The 7,970-nt window shown below is 38.3% G+C and overlaps 1 protein-coding gene across 2 annotated transcripts in view; it reads right to left on the minus strand.

The window, feature by feature from the left end:
• TCF7L2 (transcription factor 7 like 2) overlaps window positions 1-7,970 on the minus strand; it is a 176,983-nt gene that overhangs the window by 48,784 nt on the left and 120,229 nt on the right. The window lies entirely within an intron of this gene.

Genomic DNA, 7,970 nt, shown 5'->3' on the forward strand with positions numbered 1-7,970 from the left:
AATGCCGAGAACTGGTAAGATGACAAATTATATCATTTTTTCCCCTTAAATAGGAATAATCATATTCCAATAGCTTGGCTTCTCCTAGCCAACCAAAACATGCTGTGAGAGAAGGGGAAGAAATCTCATTGTATCCTTTTCTGAAATTTCTATTATGTTAGCTGTATTTGTTGAGAGGGGAAAGAGAGAGAGAGAGAGAGAGAAGAAAATTCCTTCAAGGAACATTAACAACATATTTCAGGTTGCAGCATGTGAGAAGCAAAGCATATCTTCCTGATTATTTTCCCCTAAGAACTGCTTCGATAGTGCAAGTACCACATTAATAAAAGAAACAATTTGTTATACTTAGGGATGAAAGGCTGCAAAAGAATGAACTGATGTCCCTAAGTTGTTTGTTTCCCCCTGAAGACAGGCAAAGCCATTCTTTCAAAGCAGTTAAATCGTAGATTTGAAGTACGGCCAACCTCAACTTTCTAAAACCGAAAATCTGAAACTTATCATTCCTATAAATAATGCCCTGACATGAATGCTTTAAAAAATTATTTCAAATGGGTTCTCTCTGCTTGTGATTTGACTGCAACGAACATGTTGTACATCTATGATTTCAAAGTTAAAATTCAAAACACACTCATTCTGCGGCAACACATTTCCTTCAAAACCAATAATCAACGATTTGTGGACAAGAAGGCTAAAATGGATCAACTTTACGCTTATGTTTCAGAAGATTAATGATTTTCTTTCAAGAAAGTGGTGCATTAAGAGCATTAGTTTCCAACATATATTTTTATCTGCAATAAAAATATTAAAATGTTTGGGATAAAATCTATTACCTAGAAACCTATTTTATAGGGAAATTATTTTTAACCCTTTTTAAAACAGGCCTAAATTTATGAGATGCACTTAGAAAAAAAGAACTGTTTCCATTTAAAGTACCCTATAATCTTATAAACTATTTCAGAAATAAAGGAATCTCTAGATTTTATCTGTACTTTTGTTTTATTTATACAGACTCCTATTTGACATTTAACATCTGTTTTATTTTTCTATTTTTAATGACATTTTTGACAGAGACTAAATATTTTAAGACACTGCTGCATGTTTGTACCCTAACAATACAAGGAAAAATATTAATTAGGCATAATATTTAGATTGCAAATAATAAAATATAACTAATTCAAATTCAGGAGGAACAAAGCCCTATTATGCTTTTAAGAACTGTATAAACTATCCCAATAATTCTTTGAGTATTCAGCCTATGATTTTCAAATATATATTCAAACCAGCAAATTGAAGAATAAATTTATCAACTCCAAAGGGAAAGGGGGAAAGGAAAAGAAAATGGTCGATTAAATTTTTCATCAAATTATCAAGGTAGCATGTTTACGAACCTTACCAATCCAATTTTTCTGCTGTTATGATGAACTACTTTCTGCAGTAATGTCAGCTACATACATCAACGTTTTCTTAGTAGAACACATCATAGTCAAATAGGTTCATTCAAACATTTTAGTAAAACAGGACCGGACTTCCTTAATCATTCCCTAATTACAGAAAACAGGAATCGGTAAGAAGGTATTTGTCTCTCTAGATACAGACAGTAGACAGATAGATATATCTCTATGTAATAAGATTTTTATATACAAAACATATATATAATATCTATAACATTCTATATATAAAAAACACTGTTTGGGGCTTTTTCAAGTGTATGAAATAAACTATGACGTTCCAGCAAACCATTTACCGGGGGGGAAAGCAAAGGCGAATCACAAGAAGCCAGCAAATTCACATACAGACACAGTCACAAAACTGACCACAGGTTGCAGACAGGATGGCCGATAGTTGTGGTTTTTAAAACCACGCGCTGTCCTTGAAACGGAGGCCGCACACAGCTCCATTAGATACAGATCCAGTGCTCTTGATCTATTATTTACAAAGAAAAACCCTTCACTGCTTAAGTGCCCCCTTCTACTCAGCCTTCCATCTCAACAGCATCAAACAACTTAGTGGGGGAAAAACACAAGACACAACAACTTGTGTTCATCACAACGTTCCAGGAAAGTCAAAATTCCACTTGGATAGAGGAAAAAAAAATCAGAATAACCTGAACACAGGATGTCAGCTCAGTGACAAACAAACGAGAGGTTTGCTCTGATAACCGATTGTCATTTTCTAACAAGCGAGGCAAGGTTTTATAATCATTCTTTAAGAGGAATTTCTATGCGGAAAAAAAAAATGGGAAAAATTTTGGGGAAAGCCATTTTTACACCTCAAGGATGTGAAAAGAATGTTTTCAAAACATGTATTTGGTATGAAATTCTTTAATTATCAAGTCTGCTCTTTGAGTCAAACTGCATTCGATCTAATTAGTAAGCTTAGATCTCACCTTCATGCTGAACTTTCAACTCTCTGAAGCCAATTAAAAACTATTTAAATGAATATTAAAAGGATTCCTGTGATCATTTCTGACATGAGAGAAAACATGCTTTTCAGCAAAAAATGGGTTTACACAGCATGCCTACATTTCACAAAATATGTGAATTGAGCTTTGCATTTAATCTATTACCCCTCTTCGATTTCGCCATCCAATGCTCATCCTTGGCTGTTTTATCATCCTCGTTCAGGCATATCTGCCGCCAATATAGCTTTAACTGCAATTAGAACTGTTTTATTATTCAGTGCTCTTCAATTTTCAATAACTTATTAAGATTTACTAGAGGGTACCCATCTCCCACTTTCATTTCGATACACTGTTGAATGGGGCACACATGGCTATGTACTAATAAAATTTGGAATTAAAAATTTCTCAGCGATTTCCAATTTGATGAGGCAAAGCATACTAAGACCACAGTCGACATCCAGTTAAATATACACTCCCTGCTCTCTAAGTCTAGGCCTTGAAATAGCTTTATGAGAATTAATAAATTATTCTGTTTGCTTATGAAATTAAATGCTCCCAATGCAAAGCCATTACAATTAACACCACTAAATGTGTTAGGTTACACTAAAGAAATCCTCACAGTATAATTATATCAATGAGTCATTTAACTCACATATATTAATTCAATTTATCTTCATTTTGAACTGTGTAGACTGATGGATTGTCATCATTAGAAATGACAAAACTCCACGCTGGAGGAAAACACAGGCCTGCTAACACTCTGCTTTCTCACAAGACCACACACATCATTGCCTCCACTAAGGGCACTCACAAGTCATCACAGGATGTATTCTCCACTAAGGACCAGAAAGTCGAGGCTTCTGATCAGGATGCAAAGAATACCAACTGGAGTCTCTAGAACCTACAAACAAGCATCAATAAAGAAAAATCCTATACAGGAATCACAATGGTAATATGTCCTTAGGACGAAGATCATTACATATTTGGTATTAAAAAAAAAAAAAACAAAAAAACACTCCAAATACTCCTTGGGAAAGTGCTACATGACAAATGACATTTTCCCCAACCAGGCAACTGATTGATAAGCATTTCTGATTTACGACAACAACAACGATGGTACCAGAGCGAACATCTTAACTGAGGACAGCACTTCAGTAAAGAAGCACCAGGCAACGCACTGCAGGATTATTCATCAGCGTTTCCTTCTGAAAACTTGCAGGTCATTATTAAGATTTTACGAACTACTGAGACCGCATCTGACCTCTAACCGATGATGGTCAAGCTAAACCCACTCCGATGGCCATTACGTTTTGAAAAGCAGAGTTATGGTGCAGAATTCGAGGCTAAGCGACTGGCTTCGCATTTTGGTTCTCAAAAGACTGACGGTTTTAGATTTAACATCTTAAAATATACCTGACTCAATTATTTAGTTTTCCCCCTCCCTCTTGAAAAGAGATCCTTTGCTGACTAAAGTAGAAATCCTTGGGTTTAAGATGTTTATGATGGCATCACTTATCTGTAGCTTCCCCAATGTGGACGGTGGAAAACAAAGGAAATTAACTTTAATTTCTTTAAATGCTGATGGGAAAGGAGGGACGGCAAAGCTCCCGGGGACTAGGTGAGTGTAGGTGAAGACGAACGAGAACGAAGGGTCACGATTTCTAAAGGGGGCACACCTCCTTCCTCAAGGCAAGGTTGCCAGCCACACGGAGCCCCTTTGAAGAGAACTCATCAACCCGGCCATTGCATCTAGTCCAGGTCAGCTGTCCTTGGGAGCGAGGATGCCCTAGTCCCTGTGATTTGTGCCTTCATAGCCACTGACCAGTCAATCAAGTATGGGGCAGCAGGGGGGGGGGGGGGTGGGGGGGGAGCGGGGACGGATGAAATAACCACATCGAGTTGCTCTAATAAAAGTTAGGAGTTGCCGATCTGATCAAAATTAAAATATTTCAAAGTAACAATGAGGACTCTTGCATTTATTTGCTGGATCAGAACTTAACCGCTAACCTCCTTACTGAACTGCAGGGAAGGATGCCTGGGAGCCTGCAAGCTGTCAAGGTTTCACTGATTTGACAGGACAGACCTGGATGGTCAGTACATGGGGGCTGGTTTTCCGTTACAGAACCAAAAGACTCCTGTCGCCCATGAGGCCCCTAATTAAGTACTGCTGCAGCAATATGACAAAAATAAGAGAATTTGGTGACTATAAAGGGTATCTGCTTTACAAATAAATGTGACTCTTTGCTAGAACCAAGCTGAAACTAACCAATGAATTAGAAGGGGAGGAAGTCATTTCAGAAACAGCAGCAACATATAGAAACTCACCAGAAAAAGCATAATTAAAGGAAAACCTTCTCTCTCTCTCTTTTTTTAAAGAATCTGAAAGTATGGACATTGGCCAAACTCACCTTCCTTTATCGCTTCATATGCTTAAAATACATGATTGCTCATCTCTGGATAAAGACAACCTGCCACCAAAACATTAGCGGGAAGGTGACAGTACAGAACAGCATGATCCTGTTCTGAAATTCCTTGGTTTTCATTAACCAATAAATGATGTTTTTGTGGACTTTGAACCTTTGCTTTTCACAGCAAGTTTAGGAACGTTGCCAGGGGAAGTCACCCAAGTCCAGTAAGTAGATTTAAACTCCACTAAGTAAGTGCAGGGAATTGCCATGCCCTTTACAACACATGTGTGCTCTCTGAGAAATTAGGGTGCACGCACACACACAAGTCCTAAGCTGCCGCCACAGGAAATCACAGAGCTAAAGAGGAGATTTTAGGAAGGAAGATCCCTCTGAGCCTTTTGAGCTACTTTCTGGATGGCAGCGATTTTTACCCCTGGCCCAGTGCTGGTGCTGGATGCCAAGGAAGAAGAGTGTGTGTGCGTGTGAGCATGCCTGGCCCTTCCCCTGGCAAGATAGCTTTTATAGACAAGACTGTCTCTACCTCTTTCCTAAGCTCCTTGTAAACACACCCAGAGGCTAACATACAATGGGCACATCCAGCAAATAATAAAGTAAAATTAAATTATGTCATGCCTCCACCACAGCAACGCCCATTGGCTATCTGAGGCTGCAGCCGAGCCAATGTTCCCGCCACAGTGAGGAGTTGGAGCGACACACTCCCCTCCATGAGGCCCAGATGGAAAGCATGTTGCAATCGCCCGCGAAAAGCAGACTGTGAAACCGGTTTTGAATGCAACCAAGCATCTTAGTACAGTCTGGACGGCAGTAGTTTTTTTTTTTCTTTCCTCAAAACCATCTTGTTTTTGTCTAGCACCTCTCATCAAGGTAAGTGAGGAGGGGCTATTTCTCATAATCAAATAAAGTCTTACATGCCAACACCTCATTCTATACTCAGAAAAACAAACACGCTCAAAGGATTTAGAAGGACTCATTCAACATTAGCTGGTTAGTAATTTCAGCAAATGAAAAAGAGGAGGAGGAGAAATTATCGCTGCAGTTGTAACGAATACAGCAGAAACCTTCAAAATTCCTTCCTTCCTTCGAGATTCATTCACTGATTCGATAAATACTAATTCAACGTCCATTTCATGTCAGGCACTGTTATAGGCAATGGGAATAAATTAGAGAACCAAACAGAGAAAAGTCCCTACCCTCAGTGAGCCTATAATCTACAGAGGGTGATAATTACTTACAATAGTCAAAGAACTAACCAACGGGCACATTTCTGTGTACTTTGACGGTAAAATCTAGTCAAAGTCACTTAATCTCAAACAGAACCCAGTTATGTAAACTACCCAGCTCAATATTCAACTCCAATTATTCTGTCCCCTGAAAACTTTAACTGAAAAGCTTGCTTCGCCTGCTACAGAAACAGCACAAGTTTTTAATCACCCCTTTATTGTAGCTTTTTAAAGAATCCCAAATGCTAAATTACGTTGTCAAATCGTCTAAAGATGAACAGCTAACTAACTGGAGGTCAGAGAACATCATGGACTTGGGAAACAGGGCGCTAACAATCAGACAGCGTGGTTTTCACACCACACTAGACTCAGCTGCTGGCTGTTTTGTTTGACCCCTTACAGTTGGCCAAATCAGTCTATGCTTAGGACAGAAACATCACTGGTTTTCAGGGAATGATCATGAATACCAATTAATACGAATTTGGATTTCTTCTCTTTGACCCAATATACAGTGTGGGCTTCCTGGAACTTCTGTACTTAATTCCAGGGCTATATAAACTATAACTCCTCAACGTACTGGCATAAACATTTTTAGCTGCTTTTCCAACTATAAATTAGATAAAACAAACAGAGATAGAGGTCAAGAACCAACAATTTAGCACTGGATAGATGCTCAAGAAATGTTTTGTTGCAGGAATTTATATATTTTCTACCTCCAGTAGAAAATCTCAAAAATATTTCAAAGAAAGTTAAAATCAGAAATTCTTTAAATACAATTCCTAAAGTTAATTTCTTTAAACTATTGTTCAGACTGTGATAGTCTGATGAAAAAGGTATTAGAACTTAGTATAACAATTAAAAGTTCATTATCTAGTACTGTAAACTTAAAACTAATTTAAATAAATTTATTTTTTAAAAATGTTCATCTTAAAAGATACTATTTTTCTAAAAATGCATACTTTACTTAGACATCATAGAGATCTATAAGAATTGATTCCTCTAACAGAAGAGTTTCTTAAATCCAGGGGAAGAAGCCCAGAATTACAATGTTTTAAAACGAGGAAAAGACTGATGTTTAAAAGTTTTCTAATCATGTCTCATTAGTGGCTTCAACGGAGTGTGTTTTCAAAGTGAGAAATTTGTTACAATCTTCAAGCAAGAGTGATTTTTTAAACACCTACAAAATACTATACATTGTAAAAGAAACCATTGTTTAATTAAAATAACAAAATTATCAAAAGAGACAGGTAAAAAACAGCAAAATGAACTATACACACATTAAGTTTCAAAAGATGGACAACAGAGTCCCCTGCATCTAAGACTCTAGTCTACAAAGGGTACAGGGCTTTACTTTATATCCAGGGACACTGGATGGCCCCTGTGCAAAGATGCCTAACTCATTCTCTAGCCTTTCCTAAATATCTCTTTTAAATCCCACATCATTCCTGGATGTGAGTGCTGCTGCCCCTATTTTTACAAATGGCAAAACTATGGCTCCCAATGAAATGATCTCTCCAGGATAACACAGTAGCGGCAGAGTCTGAACTTGAACTCAGGACTCTGACTTTTCCCAATCCTGTGCTAAATTCCCTCAAGGTAAAATGATCTCTCCAGGATAACACAGCAACGGCAGAGTCTGAACTTGAACTCAGGACCCTGACTTTTCCCAATCCTGTGCTAAATTCCCTCAAGTCAACACTACACAGCAGAGGATGGAAAAGGCTAGCATGGCAACTCTAAAGCTGGAAGTGCAGTCCTGCCTCCGGTCAACACACTGGGTTAGACGGCATCAGAGTGTGTGCGCGTGTGCGTGTGCATGTGCGTGCGCGTGTTGTGTGTGTCTGTGTGTAAACACTGTCGGTAGGGTTTGTAGCGCGGTTCCCTTTACTGAGGGGACAGTTGGCAGGTATGTTGGCCCAA

Source organism: Pteropus alecto, unplaced genomic scaffold (assembly GCF_000325575.1).
Source record: "Pteropus alecto unplaced genomic scaffold, ASM32557v1 scaffold177, whole genome shotgun sequence".
Taxonomy (NCBI): Eukaryota; Metazoa; Chordata; class Mammalia; order Chiroptera; family Pteropodidae; genus Pteropus; species Pteropus alecto.